Source organism: Caretta caretta, chromosome 15, assembly GCF_965140235.1.
Source record: "Caretta caretta isolate rCarCar2 chromosome 15, rCarCar1.hap1, whole genome shotgun sequence".
Classification (NCBI taxonomy): Eukaryota; Metazoa; Chordata; order Testudines; family Cheloniidae; genus Caretta; species Caretta caretta.
In genome coordinates this window covers 918,983-944,491 of record NC_134220.1, presented here as the reverse complement: position 1 = coordinate 944,491, position 25,509 = coordinate 918,983, and the positions used below count along the sequence as shown (strand labels likewise).

The following is a 25,509-nucleotide window of genomic DNA, read 5'->3' as shown; positions in this document are numbered from 1 at the left end:
ATACATGTACCCCTAGTGGTATGCAAAGGTCTTCTGGGGGTACATCAACTCATCTAGATATTTGCCTAGTTTTACAACAGGCTGCATAAAAAGCACTAGCATTGTCAGTACAAACTAAAATTTCATAAAATGACTTGTTTAGACTGCTCTACAGTGTACCATACACTGAACTGTAGGTACAATATTAATATTCCAATTTATTTTATAATTATATGGTTAAATGAGAAAGTAAGCAATTTTTTTTAGTAACAGTGTGCTGTGAGACGTCTGTATTTTTAGGTCTGGTTTTGTAAGCAAGTAGTTTTTTAAGTGAGGTGAAAGTTGGGGGTAGGTAAGACAAAGCCTCCAGAAAGGGGTACAGTAGCCTGGAAAGGTTGGGAGAGACTCTGCTCTGCAGGAGGCATAGGCGTGTCTCTCTCTGCCACGTGGGAGGGAAGGAAGCCTGGACACCACCCACCTCTGCGCCCGGGGAAGGAGAAGCCCTCCGACCCCAGCGCAGGCGCGCACACAGGACGGAGGAGCTTGCAGAGCACGGGGAAAGCCAGGCGCGGAGAACCCCGGTGGGTTTTAAGGGACCCCAGGGCCGCTGCTGAAGGGATGCGGCCGGCCGGCCGGCCCGTGCCTCCCCGCTCCGCCAACCTTCCCTCAGAAGAGGCTCGCGGGGGCAGAGGAGAAGGCTCTGCCCGAGCCAGCCTCTCTCCCGCGCCCCGCGCCGGCGGCGGGAGCCGAGGAGCGGGAGCCGAGGGGCAGCTCTGCCCGCGGCGCGGAGAGCAAGCCCGAGCCGCCTGTGCGAGCCGAGACGCGGGGAGGGGCGTGCCCGTGCCGGGGCGAGCGGCAGCCTGGCTCGCACTCCGCGCCCGAGAGGGGGACGGGCGGGAGCCCAGGGCCCCGCGGGGTGGCGTGAGGGACGGACGAAGAAGCGAGGGCCCGAGCCTGGCCCGCAGCTCCCGGCCCCCGCGAGGAGCCCGCTGCGCCGCCGCTGACAGCCCGGGAAGCTCCCTCCCCTGCCAGGCCCGGCCCCGGCGGCCGCCAGGCGCTGCAGGCCCCGCGCTGTCCCAGCCGCGTGTCCCCTTACCGTGCGACGGGGCATGGCGCGGAGCGCCCCGGGGCACGGCCGCCTGCCTGAGGCGGGAGCGACGGGTCCGGGTCGCCTGGCTCCTCTGCGCGGCCAGCGCCTCCTCACAACCACAACAACATGGCGGCCGCACAGCGCGCGGGCACGGGCGCGCGCGGCCAGGGCGAGGGGCGGGGCCGGCGGCGCGCGCCCCGCGCTCCCCCCGCCCTGGCCGGCGGCCCCCGGCCCGGTCCCGCGCAGCGGCGCGTCAGGCGCCGGCCGCTGAGCCCCGCGCTCCCCCGGCGGAGCCGCTGCGGCGAGCGGCGTTCGTGACGGGAGGGGAAAGCGGGGGCTCCGGCGCCGAGCGCGACGGAGGCCGGTCTCCTCAGGAGCCGGGCGGGGCCGGGAGCTTCGCGTCCCGCGCCCGCGGAGCTGCTCGAGCGGGCGTCCGCCCTTCCCCGCGCCTGCTGAGCGCGAGCCCCCGGCCCCGCCTGTGGAGACCCGAGATCCGCGAGCCGGAGCGTTTCCGCCGCCCCGCCCGCTCCGGCCATCGAGAGGCAAACGCCCGGGTCCGTGGTTGGCGGATTCTTCGCGCCGCAGAAACCACCCTGCGAAGAGCAGCGCTGGGTCCCCTCCCGCCTGGGGTCAGGAGGGACGTCTCCAGCGCCCCAAAGCCCTGAGTGGGGGAAACCTATCGCAAGAGTCACTACAGGTTTGCGAGATGGGCTCTCCTCTCCCATCTTTAACGTATGGCACAGAGCAGGGGTTCTCAAACTGGGGGTCGCGAGGTTATTACATGGGAAAGTCAGGCGCTGTCAGCCTCCACCCCAAACCTGCTTTGCCTCCAGCATTTATAATGGTGGAAAATATAAATTAACACTCTTTTATAGAAGGGCTTGCTATGTGAAAGGGGTCCCCAGTACAAAAGTTTGAGAACCACTGCCATGTAACATCAGTCCTATCGTTCTGTCTCCATAACTTTTCCACCATCACTGGACACACACACACTCACATTACAAACCAGTTGAAACAGTCTCCTTTGCCATGAGGCCTACAAAACCCCTCAATAATAGTCAGGCAGCTGGTGTGCTGTAGCCACTACTCATCATGCTGACCAGTTACCAGCTCATTGCTTTCTGGTCTCTACCTGCTATCTTACATAAATGCTTCAGGATAGAGGGTCTTATGTTTGTATAAGTGTCTAGTACAATCAGCTCTACAAATAAGTGATGGCTATTGTGAGAAGAGGCTAGGGGTTTTATCAATTTCCCCAGCATATTGAACAAAATCTCTGCCTCTGAACAATCTGCAAGACATGGATACAAATAAAATAAAGTTAACTATAAATTTGCTAAATACAAAGTTTAGAAGTAACTGCTTGCTGGTGGAAGGTGCTGGACCAAGAGCTTTGGAACCTGCCTACTCAATTGACAGCCTTCCCCTAACTTGCCCTATTTAGTCCTCACCCCTCCAAGGTAGAAAGAGGAATTCTGTTTCCACAGCTTAGTTCAAGTCTTTCCTTCTCTGTAGAACTCTAAAGAAGGGGTTATTTGTGTTTGGTTTTGTAATATAGACACCTATCCAAGATATAAACTTGAGACCCACATTTCACAGAGGATGATAAATGATGAACAAAGAGCGGATAGTAATGACCTTCAGACAATTAAACCAGATCTGAATTAGAACTTTGTTAAGGCTCTTGACTGAAACCAGTGTTGGTCCCCAAGCCATTAAATCCCCACCAAAGGTACTCGTACGACACGTACCAGGCTGTCGTCCTGTGAGCCCGTTTCCAAAAAGTCCTTCAGCCAAAAAGAATTCCAGGCAACCTATGGAACGAAAATAATCAGGTTCTTCTTAGGCTGGTAGAAAACACTTCTACAGTTCCCTCTTCCAGGACCAGACAAGCAATTTCAAAATCACCTTTCCTCTAAGGAAAAGGTTCAGGCAACTTAACCTCCCTGCCCCTTTCCTTTCCTTATGGGTTGAAGTGGGGGGAAGGAGAAACCTGTACTCATCCTTTCTTCAGGATTAAGGCTACAAAATCCCAAAGTCCCTTTCCTCTGGGATTAAAGTGAACAAATGAAGTAGTTGCTTCAGAGACCCTTTCCCCATCACAGGAGCTGTTTGACTCACCAGCCAAGCAATTCATTTCTCCTTCCTCCTTTCAGAACCACCAGGCTGGTCTCCTGGAAGGTTAATGGACTCCAGCTGATTTTGATCTTTGCTTATTAACCCTTGCCTCCCAGAATAGAATCATAGGCCTTGTCTACATGGGGAAAGGTTTATTTAAGAAAGAAGTACTAGAAACAAGAGAGAGTGATGGAAATAAATGGCTACAATGCAAAACACATCAAATGCAAACCTGGATCTACACTTACCAATCATTTCCTTTCCTGACTAATAAAGTAGATTTCCCCCAAAAAGCTCAGTTAGGCTATTTCTACACTACAGCCTATGTTGGCAAAACTTGTGTCACTCAGGGGTGTGAATAAACCACCCCCCTGAGCGACATAAGTCACTCCAACATAAGTGAACGTGCACACAATGCTATGTCGGCAGGACAGCTTCTCCCCTGTCGGCATAGAGCGTCTTCACCAGAAGCGCTGCAGCGCTGTCCGTAACCAGGATGCAATTTTTAACACCTCATTCCTTGCAGAGGATCTTTCTCCCTCCTCTCTTACATTGAAACAGATTTTTGTTTCTATTCGTAGACAGAGTAAACCCCCGCCTTTTTGTAAAGATTATTTTCTACCTTCAAGAAAAGGAGTACTAGTGGCACCTTAGAGACTAACCAATTCATTTGAGCATAAGCATATGCATCCGATGAAGTGAGCTGTAGCTCACGAAAGCTTGTGCTCAAATAAATTGGTTAGTCTCTAAGGTGCCACTAGTCCTGCTTTTCTTTTTGCGAATACAGACTAACATGGCTGCTGCTCTGAAACCTTTCTACCTTCAAGAGCTTTCAACTATTTGCAGTTGTTTCTGGTTTTCCATTGAAAATCTTGGGATTGAGAAGGGCTAAACAATTGAGCCTTACATTGCATTACTTGGTAAAGAGGGCCAGGTGACAACTCCCTCCTGCCTGAATGGGCTGTCATCGAGACACATTATCCCCTGGTGAATAATTTTTACTCCGAGACAGTCCCTAAAGCATACTTTCAATATAAATACATTATTCCTTAATTATTACCCATACATACATATCACAATGATTATGAGTCTTGACAAATTAAGAAGTTTCTCAAAAAGAAAAGGAGTACTTGTGGCACCTTAGAGACTAACCAATTTATTTGAGCATGAGCTTTCGTGAGCTACAGCTCACTTCATCGGATGCATGCCGTGGAAACTGCAGCAGACTTTATTTATACACAGAGAATATGAAAAAATACCTCCTCCCACCCCACTGTCCTGCTGGTAATAGCTTATCTAAAGTGATCATCAGGTGGGCCATTTCCAGCACAAATCCAGGTTTTCTCACCCTCCACCCCCCCACACAAATTCACTCTCCTGCTGGTGATAGCCCATCCAAAGTGACAACTCTTTACACAATGTGCATATTGTGTAAAACCAAGGGGAAATAGGCTACCTTGCATAATGACTTAGCCACTCCCAGTCTCTATTTAAGCCTAAATTAATAGTATCCAATTTGCAAATGAATTCCAATTCAGCAGTTTCTTGCTGGAGTCTGGATTTGAAGTTTTTTTGTTTTAAGATAGCGACCTTCATGTCTGTAATTGCGTGACCAGAGAGATTGAAGTGTTCTCCGACTGGTTTATGAATGTTATAATTCTTGACATCTGATTTGTGTCCATTTATTCTTTTACGTAGAGACTGTCCAGTTTGACCAATGTACATGGCAGAGGGGCATTGCTGGCACATGATGGCATATATCACATTGGTGGATGTGCAGGTGAACGAGCCTCTGATAGTGTGGCTGATGTTATTAGGCCCTGTGATGGTGTCCCCTGAATAGATATGTGGGCACAGTTGGCAACGGGCTTTGTTGCAAGGATAGGTTCCTGGGTTAGTGGTTCTGTTGTGTGGTATGTGGTTGTTGGTGAGTATTTGCTTCAGGTTGGGGGGCTGTCTGTAGCAAGGACTGGCCTGTCTCCCAAGATTTGTGAGAGCGTTGGGTCATCCTTCAGGTTTTAGTTGGGGGCTGAAGGTGATGGCTAGTGGCGTTCTGTTATTTTCTTTGTTAGGCCTGTCCTGTAGTAGGTGACTTCTGGGAACTCTTCTGGCTCTATCAATCTGTTTCTTCACTTCCGCAGGTGGGTATTGTAGTTGTAAGAATGCTTGATAGAGATCTTGTAGGTGTTTGTCTCTGTCTGAGGGGTTGGAGCAAATGCGGTTGTATCGCAGAGCTTGGCTGTAGACGATGGATCGTGTGGTGTGGTCAGGGTGAAAGCTGGAGGCATGTCGGTAGGAATAGCGGTCAGTAGGTTTCCGGTATAGGGTGGTGTTTATGTGACCGTTGTTTATTAGCACTGTAGTGTCCAGGAAGTGGATCTCTTGTGTGGACTGGACCAGGCTGAGGTTGATGGTGGGAAGGAAATTGTTGAAATCATGGTGGAATTCCTCAAGGGCTTCTTTTCCATGGGTCCAGCTAATGAAGATGTCATCAATATAGCGCAAGTAGAGTAGGGGCATTAGGGGACGAGAGCTGAGGAAGCATTGTTCTAAATCAGCCACAAAGTTCAGCCCTCTACACCAACATTCCACACAAAGGTGGACTACAAGCCGTCAAGAACACTATCCCCGATAATGTCACGGCTAACCTGGTGGCTGAACTTTGTGACTTTGTCCTTACCCATAACTATTTTACATTTGGAGACAATGTATACCTTCAGATCAGCGGCACTGCTATGGGTACCCGCATGGCCCCACAGTATGCCAACAATTTTATGGCTGATTTAGAACAATGCTTCCTCAGCTCCCATCCCCCTAATACATCTACGCTGCTTGCGCTATATTGATGACATCTTCATCATCTGGACCCATGGAAAAGAAGCCCTTGAGGAATTCCACCATGATTTCAACAATTTCCATCCCACCATCAACCTCAGCCTGGTCCAGTCCACACAAGAGATCCACTTCCTGGACACTACAGTGCTAATAAACAATAGTCACATAAACACCACCCTATACTGGAAAACTACTGACCGCTATTCCTACCGACATGCCTCCAGCTTTCACCCTGACCACACCACACGATCCATCGTCTACAGCCAAGCTCTGCGATACAACCGCATTTGCTCCAACTCCTCAGTCAGAGACAAACACCTACAAGATCTCTATCAAGCATTCTTACAACTACAATACCCACCTGCGGAAGTGAAGAAACAGATTGATAGAGCCAGAAGAGTTCCCAGAAGTCACCTACTACAGGACAGGCCTAACAAAGAAAATAACAGAACGCCACTAGCCGTCACCTTCAGCCCCCAACTAAAACCCCTCCAACGCATTATTAAGGATCTACAACCTATCCTGAAGGATGACCCAACACTCTCACAAATCTTGGGAGACAGGCCAGTCCTTGCTACAGACAGCCCCCCAACCTGAAGCAAATACTCACCAACAACCACATACCACACAACAGAACCACTAACCCAGGAACCTATCCTTGCAACAAAGCCCGTTGCCAACTGTGCCCACATATCTATTCAGGGGACACCATCACAGGGCCTAATAACATCAGCCACACTATCAGAGGCTCGTTCACCTGCATATCCACCAATGTGATATATGCCAATATGTGCCAGCAATGCCCCTCTGCCATGTACATTGGTCAAACTGGACAGTCTCTACGTAAAAGAATAAATGGACACAAATCAGATGTCAAGAATTATAACATTCATAAACCAGTCAGAGAACACTTCAATCTCTCTGGTCACACAATTACAGACATGAAGGTCGCTATCTTAAAACAAAAAAAACTTCAAATCCAGACTCCAGCAAGAAACTGCTGAATTGGAATTCATTTGCAAATTGGATACTATTAATTTAGGTTTAAATAGAGACTGGGAGTGGCTAAGTCATTATGCAAGGTAGCCTATTTCCCCTTGGTTTTTCCTACCCGCCCCCCCCCCCCCCCCAGACATTCTGGTTAAACTTGGATTTATGCTGGAAATGGCCCACCTTGATTATCATACACATTGTAAGGAGAGCGGTCAGTTTGGATAAGCTATTACCAGCAGGAGAGTGAGTTTTTGTGTGTGTGTTTGGGGGGGGGGGGTGAGAAAACCTGGATTTGTGCTGGAAATGGCCCACCTTGATTATCATGCACATTGTAGGGAGAGTGGTCACTTTGGATAAGCTATTACCAGCAGGAGAGTGAGTTTTTGTGTGTGTGTTTTGGGGGGACGGAGGGTGAGAAAACCTGGATTTGTGCTGGAAATGGCCCAACTTGATTATCATACACATTGTAAAGAGAGTGGTCACTTTGGATGGGCTATTACCAGCAGGAGAGTGAGTTTGTGGGGGGGGGGGGGGGGGGGGGGGGGAGGGGCTGGGGCGGACGGTGAGAAAACCTGGATTTGTGCTGGAAATGGCCCAACTTGATTATCATACACATTGTAAGGAGAGTGATCACTTTAGATAAGCTATTACCAGCAGGAGAGTGGGGTGGGAGGAGGTATTGTTTCATGGTCTCTGTGTATATAATGTCTTCTGCAGTTTCCACAGTATGCATCCGATGAAGTGAGCTGTAGCTCATGAAAGCTTATGCTCAAATAAATTGGTTAGTTTCTAAGGTGCCACAAGTACTCCTTTTCTTTTTGTGAATACAGACTAACGGCTGTTACTCTGAAACCTAACCATTCAGTAACACTCTTCTTTTATTTTACTAATAAATCTTTAGTTTACTAAGGATTGGCTGACAGCATGATATTTGGGTAAGATCTGCTATACACATGGACCTGAGGATACGTGTGTGATCCTTTGGATTAGTGAATGTCTCATATGGTGAATTTGTTTTTCAATAACTTCTGACTACATTAGACCTTTTTGCTTAGATAGGAGCTAAGGATTGGAATGCCTAAAGGAGACTGTGTTTGGCTACTTGTTAACGAATGTGATAGTACAGAAGCTCTTTTGATACTGGTTTGGTGACTGTAATTACAGAATAAACCACCAGTTTTGGGAGATTGCCTGCCATGTTTCTTGCTGGCTGACCTGAGTATGGCATTCTCAGTGTGGCCCATCCAGGCACCTGGTCACAGCACCTTCTACCAATGTGCTTATAACAATCAATAACATACTACTAAAAACTGTAACATCTTGGAACATCTATTAACCCTTTATAACCTATTTAGGAATGTACCATTAACATAAAGACCAAAAAGGAAAAAGTAGGGCAAAGGTTAAAAATGGTGAGGCCTTGGGCTGCAACGATTTGTTATAATTATTATCATTATGTTTCAGCAGCTTAAAAAATTTGATGACCAATTCTCACTACTTTATAATTTAATGTCAGGGTTAGAATCTTTTAGAGATTACACTGCAATTTTTCTTTAGTCATTTTATAACTCCTGAGTTTCTCATTTATATGCTACATTTTCAATTTGTTTATACCTAACATCTGGTTCCTACTCCCAAGGTTCTCTGAAGGACACGCAGGGCAGAAAAGGTGGGGGAGTAGCACTGTATGTAAGGGAGCAGTATGACTGCTCAGAGCTCCGGTACGAAACTGCAGAAAAACCTGAGTGTCTCTGGATTAAGTTTAGAAGTGTGTGCAACAAGAGTGATGTAGTGGTGGGAGTCTGCTATAGACCACCGGACCAGGGGGATGAGGTAGATGAGGCTTTCTTCCGGCAGCTCACGGAAGCTACTAGATCGCATGCCCTGATTCTCATGGGTGACTTTAATTTTCCTGATATCTGCTGGGAGAGCAATACAGCGGTGCATAGACAATCCAGGAAGTTTTTGGAAAGCGTAGGGGACAATTTCCTGGCGCAAGTGCTAGAGGAGCCAACTAGGGGGGGCGCTTTTCTTGACCTGCTGCTCACAAACCGGGTAGAATTAGTGGGGGAAGCAAAAGTGGATGGGAATCTGGGAGGCAGTGACCATGAGTTGGTTGAGTTCAGGATCCTGACGCAGGGAAGAAAGGTAAGCAGCAGGATACGGACCCTGGACTTCAGGAAAGCAGACTTCGACTCCCTCAGGGAACGGATGGCCAGGATCCCCTGGGGGACTAACTTGAAGGGGAAAGGAGTCCAGGAGAGCTGGCTGTATTTCAAGGAATCCCTGTTGAGGTTACAGGGACAAACCATCCCGATGAGTCGAAAGAATAGTAAATATGGCAGGCGACCAGCTTGGCTTAATGGTGAAATCCTAGCGGATCTTAAACATAAAAAAGAGGCTTACAAGAAGTGGAAGGTTGGACATATGACCAGGGAAGAGTATAAAAATATTGCTCGGGCATGTAGGAATGATATCAGGAGGGCCAAATCGCACCTAGAGCTGCAGCTAGCCAGAGATGTCAAGAGTAACAAGAAGGGTTTCTTCAGGTATGTTGGCAACAAGAAGAAAGCCAAGGAAAGTGTGGGCCCCTTACTGAATGAGGGAGGCAACCTAGTGACAGAGGATGTGGAAAAAGCTAATGTACTCAATGCTTTTTTTGCCTCTGTTTTCACTAACAAGGTCAGCTCCCAGACTGCTGCGCTGGGCATCACAAAATGGGGAAGAGATGGCCAGCCCTCTGTGGAGATAGAGGCGGTTAGGGACTATTTAGAAAAGCTGGACGTGCACAAGTCCATGGGGCCGGACGAGTTGCATCCGAGAGTGCTGAAGGAATTGGCGGCTGTGATTGCAGAGCCATTGGCCATTATCTTTGAAAACTCGTGGCGAACGGGGGAAGTCCCGGATGACTGGAAAAAGGCTAATGTAGTGCCAATCTTTAAAAAAGGGAAGAAGGAGGATCCTGGGAACTACAGGCCAGTCAGCCTCACCTCAGTCCCTGGAAAAATCATGGAGCAGGTCCTCAAAGAATCAATCCTGAAGCACTTGCATGAGAGGAAAGTGATCAGGAACAGCCAGCATGGATTCACCAAGGGAAGGTCATGCCTGACTAATCTAATCGCCTTTTATGATGAGATTACTGGTTCTGTGGATGAAGGGAAAGCAGTGGATGTATTGTTTCTTGACTTTAGCAAAGCTTTTGACACGGTCTCCCACAGTATTCTTGTCAGCAAGTTAAGGAAGTATGGGCTGGATGAATGCACTATAAGGTGGGTAGAAAGCTGGCTAGATTGTCGGGCTCAACGGGTAGTTATCAATGGCTCCATGTCTAGTTGGCAGCCGGTATCAAGTGGAGTGCCCCAAGGGTCGGTCCTGGGGCCGGTTTTGTTCAATATCTTCATAAATGATCTGGAGGATGGTGTGGATTGCACTCTCAGCAAATTTGCGGATGATACTAAACTGGGAGGAGTGGTAGATACGCTGGAGGGGAGGGATAGGATACAGAAGGACCTAGACAAATTGGAGGATTGGGCCAAAAGAAATCTGATGAGGTTCAATAAGGATAAGTGCAGGGTCCTGCACTTAGGACGGAAGAACCCAATGCACAGCTACAGACTAGGGACCGAATGGCTAGGCAGCAGTTCTGCGGAAAAGGACCTAGGGGTGACAGTGGACGAGAAGCTGGATATGAGTCAGCAGTGTGCCCTTGTTGCCAAGAAGGCCAATGGCATTTTGGGATGTATAAGTAGGGGCATAGCGAGCAGATCGAGGGACGTGATCGTTCCCCTCTATTCGACATTGGTGAGGCCTCATCTGGAGTACTGTGTCCAGTTTTGGGCCCCACACTTCAAGAAGGATGTGGATAAATTGGAGAGAGTCCAGCGAAGGGCAACAAAAATGATTAGGGGTCTGGAACACATGAGTTATGAGGAGAGGCTGAGGGAGCTGGGATTGTTTAGCCTGCAGAAGAGAAGAATGAGGGGGGATTTGATAGCTGCTTTCAACTACCTGAAAGGGGGTTCCAAAGAGGATGGCTCTAGACTGTTCTCAATGGTAGCAGATGACAGAACGAGGAGTAATGGTCTCAAGCTGCAGTGGGGGAGGTTTAGATTGGATATTAGGAAAAACTTTTTCACTAAGAGGGTGGTGAAACACTGGAATGCGTTACCTAGGGAGGTGGTAGAATCTCCTTCCTTAGAGGTTTTTAAGGTCAGGCTTGACAAAGCCCTGGCTGGGATGATTTAACTGGGAATTGGTCCTGCTTCGAGCAGGGGGTTGGACTAGATGACCTTCTGGGGTCCCTTCCAACCCTTATATTCTATGATTCTATGACCTAACCATAACCAGCACAAGTCCAGCCGAGTTCTGCAAACACTCCATTGTTTCCCTTTGAAAAAGAGGGGATGACAAGTACACAGTTGCCTTGTTTACATGCAAGGAGGAAGGTCATGTGGCCCACAACTAAAGATAGTATGAGTTAAGGAAAAGCACATTAACAGATCTCTTCAGGGAACGTACAGCAAATGAGGCTTGTCTTTTAAACAGCACCAGCGTTGTCATTTGGGAGCTTCCGTCGGACTTTGAGACAAAGCAGAAACTTTGGAAAACTTCATTCCTTTCAAGAAACAGAACATCATACTGTAACTCACATGAGAGACACAGAGACAGAAAGAGACTGACCTCAAGTAGTTGCATTCCTGGGGAAGGTCCGGTATTTCAAGCCTCCTCTTGGAGCTTGTCACATTTCTTGAAATGAAAATGCTGCTTTTGTGCCTCATCACCAGCCAAGCCAGGAGTGTTTTTAATGCTCAGTTGGAGTCTAGGAGATTAGTGGTATATATCTGTCAAAAACCTAACTGTGCTACTGAAACCAGGGCTCTCTTCCCCTGGTTTGACTTGTGACATCTTGATAATCTCAATGGTTACATTCAGTCCTGAATAATTTCCATCCACCTATGAATCATCTCAGAAGAAAGATCCCTTTTGATAAAAGCCTTTTTTTCCAAAGTTCAATAGTTTGAAGAAGTTCTCCGCTTAGGGTCTGAGCCTAACCCCACTGATCCCAATGACTTCAGTGGGCTTCGGATCAGTCACTTAGAAAGGAATTTTTCTGTGGACCTCAGCAGTCTGTGAGCTGTTTTTAATGTTTTGTCACAGATAGATAGACAGACAAACTGGGGCCAGTGGCTGCACATAGATTCACCTTGGACTGTCAGGATTTAAGGGTTGTCCTATATCAGTGGAAAGGTGATTTTCCTTAGATATGCAATAATGTCTTAGATTTGATCTATGGCTTCAACATCATGAGGCATTAAAGACCAAAGTAAACAAATGTATTTTTGTTTGTTTGTAGAATTGCTTGAATTCTATTCATTTATAAAATTCAATTCAATTCAATTCAATTAGTAGAACTCATACATGGAGGGATAGCTCAGTGGTTTGAGCATTGGCCTGCTAAACCTAGGGTTGTGAGTTCAATCCTTGAGGGGGCCATTTAGGGATCTGGGCCAAAAATTGGGGATTGGTCCTGCTTTGAGCAGGGGGTTGGACTAGATGACCTCCTGAGGTCCCTTCCAACCCTGATAGTCTATGATTCTATATATTTACCCGTAATATTCATACGCATTTGAAGGGAAGCTTCAATAGTTCAGAACACCATTGAAAGACAAACACATAGTACACAGATGACCAGATAAGAAAAAGAATGAAAATGGACATTCAGGGTATGCCTACACTGAGACTGGACACCTCTGGCTGGCCCATGCTAACTGACTCAGACTAAGGGGCGGTTTAATTGTGGTGTAGACATTTGAGTTTGCGACCTCTGGGACCCTCCCACCTCTCAGGGACCTAGAGTCTGGGCTCCAGCCCAAGCACAGATGTCTACTCTCCAGTTAAACAGCCCCCTTAGCCTGAGCCAGCTGGCAGCACAGGCCAGCCATGGGTTTTTAATTGCAGTGTGGCCATGCCCTCTGGGCCTCCTCTGAAACCCACTGAGTTAACAGTAGACATTCCATGGCCTTCAGTGGTGTCCGGAACAGGCTCTGACAGAGAAACTGAAGCAACCAGAAGTTGCTGCAAAGAATCGTGTTGCAGTTGCCAAATATTAGCTTAATCTTCAAAATCTTAACCACATTTGGATTCTTGCATATTCATTCACTAGACCTCTGATAGGATAACCCTCTCAAGTTATGGGAGTGGAGGAAGCCCAGCCTCAGTTGGCCTGAACTTATTTTACGCTTGTGCACATGGTGTTTGCCAAATAATATTAAAGATTGATCATTCATGTTTGAAAATCCATAATTTAACCGATGTGACAAAAGTGCTGCTAAGATTGCAGCTTTCCAAACAACCTGTCGCCTTATTTGAAGGGGAAGTCGACTGAACCTTCCAAGAGTTTCCTCTAGCCACACTTTCCAGGAAGAAAATGTTGGCATGTTAATAATTAAATGTTGAATATGGAAACATTACAAATGCTAATAAAACCATCAGCTTTTCCTAATGTCCTGACACAAATCATGCAGATATTTAACCCTACACCATCCTCTCCTTCCTATGCCTATACAATGGAGGGGACACAGGACATGTATACCGAGGAAAACAAATTTCAGACCAGTACTCAAGTGACCTCAGGTTCTTAATTTGCTGAAGGGTAGAAGGCAAACAGTGTATTTCTCAGCTCTCATGGGTAGTATTGTCTAGTGGTCTGGAGTTAGGGCCTGGGAGCCAGAACCTTTCAGTTCTAGTCTCACCCTGACACTGATTGGCCGAGTGACTTTGGGCATGTCACTTAACTTCTCTGTATCTGTCTTTTGCCTCGTGTCACTTACCAAGGCACATGAGATCTGCTGGAATGACCTTGTTTACCACCCCAAAGTTCAATCTGGATCAGATCAGGGACATTATTAAGCAACATGCCCAAAGACCCTGGACACAGCAGCCTTTCCAATCCAGAGAAGACTCCATGGTCATTGCTCCCTATGCCCATCAATGTGGCAATGTGCCATGAACTCTTCCCCCTACCCCTCCACGCCAGGGGAAAACAAAGAGAACCATGACTACACCACCCTGTGATAGCCACAGCGTTAGCCACCACACACTTTGTGCTACATGTTTTGTAACAGGAATGAAACACTGTTATATGTATTTAATATGCCATCCTGTAGGTTTATTGTTTCCATATTTATAATTTTTATAAGCATGGGTCATACTTAAGGCTAAGATTTTGTCATGGATCTTTTTAGTAAAAGCCAGGGACAGGTCACCGGCTTCGGTGAATTTTTCTTTATTGCCCTTGACCTGTCCCTGACTTTTACTAAAAAGATCCATCACAAAATGGGGAGCCACTGAGCAGCTGCGGGGGCCTGGCAGGGAGTTCCGGGGTCCCCCAGCACCATGAGGGCTTGGAGCTCCAGGTTCTCCCTCCCTCTCAGCCCTGAGCTGTGGGGTCTCCCACCACCAGAGGCCAGGAACTGCAGGGGCCAGCCAGGAGCTGTGGAGTTCCCCATTCCCTCTGGCACCTGCAGCGGCAAGAAGCTGCGGGGTCCCTCCTGCTGCCTACAGTGGCTGGGAGCTTCCGGGTCCGCCCCACTGCCTTGGGTGGCAGGGGTACCCTGTAGCTTCCAGCCGCCAGCAGGTAAAGTCATGGAGGTCTTCGGAAGTCTGTGACTTCTGCGACCTCTGTGATAAAATCGTAGCCTTAGTCATATTTTTACAGTACTGCTAAACTGTTTTTAACTTGGATATTTGCACTTTGTTTCCTGTCTCTTTGCACTCAATAAAATATTTTTGGAAACTCTGAGAATATTTATTAGTTTATACTAAGCATAAATGAGACATTACAAAGTTGATTATGGGAGTCAGTAACCTTGACATATTTAAGATCTTTACACACCAGGCTCACTAATTCATAAAAGTATCACACAACACTACTATAGCTGACTGTTAAATGCTCTTTTTAGGCCTTCCTTAGCTGTACAGCTCCACGGTTGGCTTTTCTAACAGCTGTTGTATACTGTGGAGCAGGAGATCCTTAATGGCATTGCACACTTGGATGAGACTGGCCCTCACTGTGGATTTTCTGGACTGACTGCTCACTGACTTAGCAATCTGGTGTTGCAAGCTTCCAAGGTGTGATTGCCACTTGCTTCTCCACTGTCCTTGCAGCTCTCTTTTGGTGTTCATGCGCTGGGATGAGCTCGGCACACAGATCCAGGAATATGGCCTTGTGCATGCGAAAGTTCTGCAGCCACTGCTCATCATCCCAAACCTGCATTACGATGCAGCCCCACCAGTCAGTGCTCTTTTCTCCACCCCAGAAGCGCCAAACCCCATGGAGATGTTCTGTGAATGCCAACAGCAAGCGAACGTTTTTATCTGCAGCATCCACCAGCACCCAGTCATCACCCTCAGATCTCTCTTCTTCCTCCTCACCCCACCAGTTGCAACAGTACTTGTTGAAATTCCACAAATACAGTAGAATCGAGTGTCTGGTTAAAAAAGTGTATTGGACCTGCCAACAATCCAGCTTTCAGAAATGGAAATATTTTGCTCTCCAGAAGGCTGCTTGTAACAGGTTCCCCAATGTTAAGATTCGTTCTGGAATGTCTGATTCCTCTGGGTTTAGTGTGCATTTATAAGCTTAACAAGCCTAACCTGTTCTTTGACTTCAGTTGGGCCTGTGTTAACTGACAAGAATGGTACTTGTCCTGCAATGTCAGGCTTGTATTGTACAGGAATCGCCTCAAATACCCGAGAGAAAACAGAGCTTAAGAAATCAGTGGGTGGAAAGTTTAACTGCAGATATCTGATTGTGACAGGCACTGGCTGTCATTCTGGTAACCAGATCCCCGTGGCTCTCCTGTAACAGGATAGGAGACATTTATTTTTGTATTTTACACCAGCTGTATTTTCACACCACGTGAACATTTGTGACACCCTTTTACAATGAAAGGGTTGTTGTGAAAAAAGATGTTAGGGAAGTGTGGCCTGATGGCCCTGGGCACAGGCCTGGCATCCAGGAACATTTTGGTTCTGGCTTGGACACAAATTCCCTCTACGGTCTAGAGAAAATTATTTTGTCATTTATTTCAGGACCCTACTTTCAGAAACCTGTGGGGAGCCAACAGAAGTCTCCCAAGATTCCCTCAGTATAGCCCATCTATCAGAGCTTATATAAAATAATTACAGAAAACCACCACTGAAACAACCGAACTTTTATTAACTAGGGGAAAAAGGAATGGGATGAACAAAGGAATGAGAGGAAGGCATGCACTCTTTCACATAGGAATTACCACGGGACGAGTGATAACTGCTCTCTCTACCCTGTCGAGAAGCTGCTGCTGAGACCGGGACTCGATAGATGATGATGACTCTCCGGACCACGATCACCACTGGAACAGCTACCGCAGCAGAGAATGGCGATGAACAACAATGATTCAGGTGAGAGGCCTAACTAACTTCCACCCTAACCCCTTTGCGATGCCCTGTCTGCAGGTGAGAGCCCTAACCACTCGAGGTAAAACCCTGTGGATGGATGGATGCTTCCCTTCAAATAATAAACCCGAACAATAATCTACATATTTTCCCTTCCGAGGTGAGCTGTTATCTAGGCGGATAACTGGTGTCTGACCGCTTCCCTTCTTTCCAAGGTAAGAGCAAAAGGAGAAGCAACGCCTTCCCACACTTTTCCAGCCTAGATAATCCTTTCATTGTCTAGCAACTAGCCACCAGATTTCCCGCCTTTTTTTCCTGAAGGGAATAAAAAGGCTGTCCAACATGGCAGCCTATTTGTTCTTTACAAACCAAAATCGCGAACGATAAACAAAACCATCTAAACACCATCACCAAGTATTAGGTCATAATTTGAATAGGGTGGAATTTACAGTGTGGCCTGGTGGCCCTGAGCACAGGCCTGGCAACCAGGAACATTTTGGTTCTGGCTTGAACACAAATTCCCTCTACGGTCTAGAGAAAGTCACTTAGGCCATGATCACAAGGGGACCCAGGGACTGCAATACTGAATGTCACAGCACCTAATTTCTGCGTGCCTAGAAAATCACAGGAACAGCACTGAGATCCACCAAACTTGAGGCAGGCGCCTAGGCTCCCATACAAACCACCTAAGTTAGCCAATAGGGGATGCAGACAAAAGGGGTGTGTGCTGAGTCCCATCCCTCTCTGAGTTGGGCATCTAAGTACAGGTTTCAAAGAGGCACCTCGCTCTGCTTGTGATTCATGAACGTGGAGAAGAGAAGCATTCTGCCGCCCAACCAAGTTGTGTGTGGGGTCCATCAGCAGCTGCTTAACTCCATACAAAACAGCTATGAGTGGGGGGAAAGAGGCAGCCCCCCTTTGTAACCTTCAGCCCAGGAGTTAGGGTACTTAGTCAGGCTATAGAAGACACCCCCTTCAAGTCCCTCCTCTGCCAGAGTGGGAGAAAAGATTTGAACAGGGATTTGCCACCATTAGGCTATGGAAGATGCTGATGTGGGGGGCATCCCTCAATCCCCTATTGAAACTGTTCCACTTTAATTTAATATGAATTGGGACAGAGAAAGAGCTAGAATGACCTCCTCTTTCCAGTTCTTTTGTGTGGAGCCAGGTGGCCTCCAAGCACGCCTACTGGATTAGGCCCTCCGTGCAACTTAGGTGGCCAAACACCTATCGGTCCCTGGTGCCTGGATCACTCTGGGGCTTAGGCAGGAGCTAGGTGCCTGGAATGAGGCAGCAAGTGTGGTTGCTCAGAGGCAGAAATGTAGGCACCTAGGAAACTTTTACTGCAAAAACTTAGGTGCAAAGTGACTTTAGTCGCCAACAGGGTTAAACTGCAGTCATGTCGGACTTTTCTGGATAACAATTATGCCTAAAAACAGGATTTAGGCACCTAAGTACTTTTATGGCTCCCACACTTACCTCTCTGTTCCTGTTTATTCATCTGTAAAAAATACCTCCCTCGCAATAGGGTTGGGAGCTTTAATTAATTGTTTGCAAATGTGCTTCGAAGACGAAGTCTGCTATGTGCTAGCACAGCCAGAGGCTTATGATCTGCCTGATACGAACGTTTGGGAGGAAAAGTCTTATTCCAATTGTCTGCCACAGTGGAAGGAGTTTTATTTTAAACTTGGGCGTGGGATCAGATCCCTACAGATTTCTGTTGTAGCCAGAATTGTCCTTTTGCTTTTTGCACCCAAAAGAACTACACTGCTGAAACTGAAAGCTAAGTAACTTTTGGATGTTCCTCTCTGCCTCTGGGCTCGTCCACACAGGAAAGTTTTGCCAGTTATACCAGTATACTTACACTGGCATAATGGAGCCAATATCGTTATACCAATATACACTCCTATATGCCCAGTTATTCCAGAATAAGAGTGGCTTGATTTGGTTTAGTTTAAAATCCTTCCAACAAAAGCTAAAGCAAAGGCAGCCCTCTGATATTAAACACAAGGTGTTATAGCAGTATAACTACATTGGTTTATATTAACACCTTCCCTTATGCTGGTATAACTTTCCCATGTACATAAGCTCTTAGACACAAAGGTCACATGGAAGTTCTAAGCTGTATTCCCTACTCTGGCATGGACTGTTGTGTGACAATCATAGACAAATCACATATTTTCTGGGCCTCATTTATTCCATCTGCAAATTGTGATACTTGCCTCCCCCACCACATGTGGGCTGGGAAGTTTAACTTATTTAAGTTTGCAAAGTACTTTGAGATCCTCAGGTGGAAAGCACTATACATGTACAAATTATTGCTATACTCAGAGCCCTCCCATTGCCAGTGAACTGGAAAAGACTCAGAAGGATAAGTAACAGGCTGCATTGTCATCTTCCACAGGAAAAAAAAAAATCTAATCATTCTTTTTTTGTAAAAATCTCTTTTTATTATATTACGTAACGTCTCATCCGCTTTGCAGCTGATGCTCCATTCCTGCATCCCCTTTGCAACAACATTCCGCTGTCGTTCTAAGCTGGGACTGAAAAGACACCACACACCATGAAGCTTTTAGTACACTAGGACAAATGTAGCCGTGGGTTTTGCTCACATACCAGGCATATTCAGCAGGAGTGAAGCCGTGAAGCCTTTGAAGTTAGGTAGCTTTCAGAGTAACAGCCGTGTTAGTCTGTATTCGCAAAAAGAAAAGGAGTACTTGTGGCACCTTAGAGACTAACCAATTTATTTGAGCATGAGCTTTCGTGAGCTACAGCTCACTTCATCGGATGCATACCGTGGAAACTGCAGCAGACTTTATATACACACAGAGATCATGAAACAATACCTCCTCCCACCCCACTGTCCTGCTGGTAATAGCTTATCTAAAGTGATCATCAAGTTGGGCCATTTCCAGCACAAATCCAGGTTTTCTCACCCTCCACCCCCCCACACACAAACTCACTCTCCTGCTGGTAATAGCCCATCCAAAGTGACAACTCTCTACACAATGTGCATGATAATCAAGGTGGGCCATTTCCTGCACAAATCCAGGTTCTCTCTAAGTTAGGTAGCGTTACCCATGCACCTAGCATGGTGTTGGAGATTTTGTTTATTTCATTCAGTGAGGTGGTACAGCTATCATAGGTGCCAACTTTCCCAGGCGCTGGTGGGAGCTCGCGCCCCCCCCCGCCCTGACTCCACCCTTTCTCCGCCCCCATTCCAACCCCTTCCCCAAAGTCCATGCCCCAACTCCGCCCCCGCCCTGCCCCTATTGGACCCCTTCCCCAAATCCCTGCCTCTTCCCCGAGTGCGCCGAGTCCCCCCTCCTCCCCACTCCCTCCCGGCTGTTTCGCGGCCTAAGTGCTGGGAGCAAGGGGGAAAAAGCGGCACGCGGCATGCTCAGGGGAGGAGGCGGAGGTGAGCTGGGGCTGGGGCTGGTGGGGGCGGGGAGCTGCCGGTGGGTGCAAAGCACCCACCCATTTTTCCCCATGGGTGCTCCAGCCCCAGAGCACCCACGGAGTCAGCGCCTATGACAGCTATGGGAAAGTGCTGGCGCACAAGGAAAAAACACAAACGTCCTGTCGACTTCCCTGGGCACTGAATCAAGCCCATTAATGATTGACTGGCTACTGAAAGCTCAGCTAATCATGTCATTCTAGAGAGACATCTGCTACTGAACCAACGAGGAGCGTGGTGGCACCTTAAAGACTAACAGATTTCTTTGGGCATAAGCTTTCGTGGGTAAAAACCCCACTTCTTCAGATGCATGGAGTGTCTTTGTGGACACAGACAAACATGGCTACCCCTCCGATATCTGCTATCAATGTCGGCAAACCCTATGGGTTGCCAACTGTGCCCACATATCTATTCAGGGGACACCATCACAGGGCCTAATAACATCAGCCACACTATCAGAGGCTCGTTCACCTGCACATCCACCAATGTGATATATGCCATCATGTGCCAGCAATGCCCCTCTGCCATGTACATTGGTCAAACTGGACAGTCTCTACGTAAAAGAATAAATGGACACAAATCAGATGTCAAGAATTATAACATTCATAAACCAGTCAGAGAACACTTCAATCTCTCTGGTCACGCGATTACAGACATGAAAGTTGCTATATTACAACAAAAAAACTTCAAATCCAGACTCCAGCGAGAAACTGTTGAATTGGAATTCATTTGCAAATTGGATACAATTAACTTAGGCTTGAATAGAGACTGGGAGTGGCTAAGTCATTATGCAAGGTAAACTATTTCCCCTTGTTTTTTCCTACACCTCCCCCCCCCCCCCCCCCCCCCCCGACGTTCTTGTTAAACCCTGGATTTGTGCTGGAAATGAACCACCTCTATTATCATACACATTGTAAGGAGAGTGATCACTTTAGATAAGCTATTACCAGCAGGAGAGTGGGTTTGTGGGGGGGGGGGGGGGGGTGAGAAAACCTGGATTTGTGCTGGAAATGGCCCAACTTGATTATCATACACATTGTAAGGAGAGTGGTCACTTTAGATAAGCTATTACTAGCAGGAGAGTGGGGTGGGAGGAGGTATTTTTTCATGCTTTGTGTGTATATAAAAAGAGCTTCTACACTTTCCACAGTATGCATCCGATGAAGTGAGCTGTAGCTCACGAAAGCTTATGCTCAAATAAATTGGTTAGTCTCTAAGGTGCCACAAGTACTCCTTTTCTTTTTTCAGATATAGATGACAGTCTGATGAACAACGCTGATGCACAGAGAGCAATCAGCACTTTGTATTTACAGGTCAGATTTTCCTCAGATTGCGTAAGTGAGGGCTGGGATTACTTAAAAATGTGCATTTATTCTGAAACCAGGTACTCAAGCCTTGTATTTGAAAGAATACAAAAAGGAAAGGAAATCTAAACTCAGGGCAGGTCTACACTTAAAAACGTTGCATTAGCACAGCCGCACGCCGCCGTAGTGTTTAAGTGAAGACGCTCTTAGGTCTTCCGTTGGCAGAGCTAATCCACCTCTGTGAGAGGCAGTAGCTCTATGAATAGGAGAAGCTTTTCTTTCAGCATAGCGCTGTCTGTCTACATGGGGTGGGGGGTGGTTGGTTAGTATAACGATGTCGCTCGGGGGTATGGATTTTTCACACCCCTGAGCAATGTAGTTACACCAATATAAGTCTGAGGTGTAGACCTGACCTCTATATGGAAAACAGAGATGACAACAAAATGAAGAAAAAGGAAAAGAGGAAAGAAAGGCAAGGAGACGGTAAAAGAAGGGGTGAAGGAAAGAGGGAGCAGAGAAGAATATGGGAAAGAACAAAGGCAGGGAGAGAGATTTGCTTTGACTGACAGAATCCGCATCCATCCATTAAAAGACGTGAATGTAGAACAGAGAATGTAGGGGAGAACTCTGCAGCCTGCAAATTAGTGTGGAAACCATTCACAACAAGCAGGTCTAGACACTAATAATGGTTACTACGCTACAGCATGTTACAAAGGAGTAAGAGTCCACGTCACAAACACGCAGAGCAGCTTTCCTTCCTTCCCTGTGGCACAGATCTCTATTGTGTACTTGTTCTGTATGTACAGTTTCCACTGGGATCACTGGCGAATATATAGCAGAGATGCTCCCTGCAGGAATGCACAAGGAAAACTGGAGCGGAATTTTGCCCATTGTTAGTGAAGAAAGATAATATTACCAAAATATCAAACAAAAACTTACATAGTTCTTTTCCAAAGCATCAAAACAGCCCTGAATCCTGCCAGGAAAGAAATGTTAGTAACTAGTCATGCCAGTCTAGCAGCATCACTTATGAGATGGAGTTTAGAGTGCACATTTACAAACATTAAGCAGTACGGAGCTGACAGCATTTTTAGCTTGTAACGCCCTCTTCAGGTCACTCAGCAATTAAGGGTCTCTTCTCCCCTCCATATGTGTGCACAGTTTATACACTAAGGCTCTGGTCCTGTGAACACTTCTTACCAGGCGTCCTGGGACTACTCAAAATAGTAAACCCTAGACTGGGTAGTAATGGCCAGATCGTTGGCCCCATTCTGGCCTCTTTGTGCTGATGGATCCAGCCAGCTGGGTGTTCCTTTGGCATAGCTATGAGGAAGGAGGCATGGCTGGAGTGCTGCTGCAATCATGACTTTAGGCTGCTCTAAACTATCCTGAGACAGTGCAGAACTGGCCCCAGGACTGGAGAACTGCATATGGCTCCTCTGCAGCCTCCTCATCTGAGCCTGGTGTTTACAGGACACAGCAGATAGCTGAGCCATAAGTATTTGCAGGATTGGGTTCTTACAGTATTTAAGCAACACAGAAGTGCTGAAGTGAGCTGTAGCTCACGAAAGCCTATGCTCAAATAAATGTGTTAGTCTCTAAGGTGCCACAAGTCCTCCTTTTCTTTTTACAGAAGTGCTACACTCCCTATAACAACTCCCTCTGCAGATAGGAAGGAGTAATGCCATGTTTCTGAAACCTGAAGAAGAGCTCTGTATACGCTTGAAAGCTTGTCTCTCTCACCAACAGAAGTTGGTCCAACACAAGATATTACCTCACCCACCTTTCTCTCTCTGTTTCTGAAATGCATTTATTAACTAGAACTCTAGAAAGCTAAGGGCCTAGTTATGCCCCCAGAAACAGACACAACTTCCACTGAAGAGAAAAAACGGCACATATTAGTTAAAAATCAATCAAGCATATAAAATCACTTTAAGAACTAGAAATAGCAAATATGTAACCTATGGAAACAAGTAACCTCACAACTTTGTTTAGAGTGAGCCTCATTCCTCCCTTACCTGCTTTGTTTGTTCAATTGAGGGCCTGATCCCGCTCTTATTGAGGTCAATGAGATCACATTTACATTGGAAGCTCGTTGGCGAGGGACCATGTCTTCGTTATATACGGTGCCAAGCACACACAGCTTTTATAATAAATCAGTGGGCACTGCTTTGGCAAATCCAGTATCATTGGCCCTGAAGGATTTCAAATTTAGGAAGTAAAGGCCTGTGGTACAATGCCATATTGCTGTTCAGCATAAACTTATCATAGGACTTGTCTACACGAACAGTTAGACTGCGGAAAACTGAGATTAAATCAACCCCACGCAAGCTTGCTGCAGACTAACTGCCTGAGTGCACCCTGCTGACGTGGGTTAACAGCTCTTTAATGCACCTTGAGCTCACCCATTTCAAAGAAGACTAGTTGGAAGCGCTCCAGCAAACCGTCAATGGGTACCAGCAGGGTGCACACGGACATTGGAGTGCAGCAGACTAGTCCAGGATAGATTTATATCCCAGCTTGTCGTGGTCTAATTGTTCGTTTAGGCAAGCCCTAAGTTTCACTGTTATTCACTTACCACTTGACTATCTGCAGTGACCCCAGGCAGCTCTTATCTTCCCGAAGGATTTTTAGACAGAGATCTGCAAAACAAAAGTTAGCATCTAGTTACAAAGCGTATCTGGAGCCACTGGGCAAACACTGAAATCAAGTCAGTCATCAACGTATGAAGTATTTTATCTGGAAACACTTCCTGAGCTGGAAGAATGGTTTTAACAGCATCCCAGGTGGGCTGACACAGGCTCACTGCTGTAGTTTACAATGCCAAAGACCTTTGCTGAAATACACTGAACTCTTCCAGGAAAAAGTACTGGGGTTACGGATTTATGGAGTGTGGCTTCATTTAGAAATGCCAGCAACTTCCTTTCCCCTCAGTCCCCATTCTCATCTTATTCTGGCACTTCCCAACAGCACCCTCTAGTTCTGCACTCTAGTGTTCACTAACACACAAATAAGCTAAACAACTGTGCTCAAAATAAGCTAACGCTGTGACGTTTCCCCACCGGGCTCCTGTGGCCCTTTCGTCCTCCAAGTTTAGGAGTTAGGATCCACAAGCAGAAAACTCCTAAAGTTGAAGCCAATGCTGATAGGCCAACCACAAAGGTGAATTAATGCCTTGGGGCCCAATCCTGCAGCTCTCTAAGGAATGAGTGGGTCAAATGTCAAGATTCTTGCGCAGAAAGGCACTTGAAGATCTGAAATCTGATCAGAAAGACTGATGACCTTTCGGATGGAAAAATCAAAAGTCAAATTTGGGATTTCCTCTTCCGTCCTCAGCAGGCCATAATGAACAAGTGACCAGATTTCAAGATACAACTCTACGAGAACACGGAAATGAACTGTACCCCATTTCAAGCATAAATCAAGGATGATAAATCTATAGAGCTGGAAAATATGGAGTCACTCCCTCTCCCCACCTTCAGATCCTAACTTAATATAAAGATGCAGATGAATCAAAGTTTCATCACATGATGTGACCTTGCCACAAGTCTCACAATACCTTGTGTTTTTCTTAAAGCCTCATCTCTGAAGCCACGTGATTATGTGAGAATCTTAGTTTTCATTTACAGAATCTCCAGATTATGGAGAAAAGCTTGAAAATCTGACCCCTATGGCTCAAAAACAGAAGGCAACAATAAAAAAACCCCTGACATTTATTATTTCTAAAAATCTATGATTTTTAAGCCAGTCTCGTGATTTTGCGGGAGCCTGACACATGGTTTTGGAATGCTTGGGATTGGCAATACTGATGAAATTGCTGAGTAATGAATGCAACTGGAAAACAAAACAAACATTGAGAGAAACAGCTGATGGTTGCCACTAGCTCTAAGTTGTCTTCCTGCCATAGGAGCTTTTCCTGTATCAGGGCTGCTGGACAAGGCCCATAGGCTCACATCCTGAAAGATATTTAGGTGCCTAATTCCTACTGATTTCAATAGAAATCTGGCACCTACATACCGCACGCTGAGGATTTGGGCCACGGTCAGCAATGTTCCTACAAAAGACTGAACTTGTCAAATATGTGAACAGCACTGGACTAATCTGTACTGGGCAAAGATAATGCATAGAAACATAGTAGCATGCATTGAAAACATTACCATCTAAATAGCGAGTTCCATATGAGCTCTCTGGGAAGAGCCCTCTTAGGTACGTTATACAGGAGACAGAGATGGCCAAAAGCCTTTTCACCAGCACCATGGACTGCTGGTCAGTGGCAATTTTGTGTGGAAACAACACTG

General features: G+C 46.7%; 1 protein-coding gene and 2 long non-coding RNA genes across 16 annotated transcripts in view; 1 reads left to right on the top strand and 2 right to left on the bottom strand.

Moving 5' to 3' along the window:
* The window catches only part of MTMR3 (myotubularin related protein 3), a 240,851-nt gene extending 239,617 nt beyond the window's left edge, over positions 1-1,234 (bottom strand). For 11 of the 14 annotated variants that reach the window (XR_012665130.1, XM_048821231.2, XM_048821238.2 and 8 more), the window contains exon 1: positions 1,076-1,234. The gene's annotated coding sequence lies outside the window, so the exon portion shown is untranslated. The remainder of the gene's footprint in view (positions 1-1,075) is intronic. The other 3 variants (XM_075120156.1, XM_048821233.2, XM_048821235.2) reach the window with 1 other exon arrangement.
* Positions 516-23,844, top strand: LOC142069344 (uncharacterized). Its single transcript, XR_012665136.1, has 3 exons — positions 516-560; positions 16,302-16,456; positions 22,845-23,844. It is a non-coding gene; the product is annotated as an uncharacterized LOC142069344 (long non-coding RNA).
* On the bottom strand, positions 22,104-25,509 carry LOC142069343 (uncharacterized). Its single transcript, XR_012665135.1, has 3 exons — positions 25,369-25,509; positions 23,790-23,853; positions 22,104-22,187 (listed from the first exon to the last, which is right to left on the bottom strand). It is a non-coding gene; the product is annotated as an uncharacterized LOC142069343 (long non-coding RNA).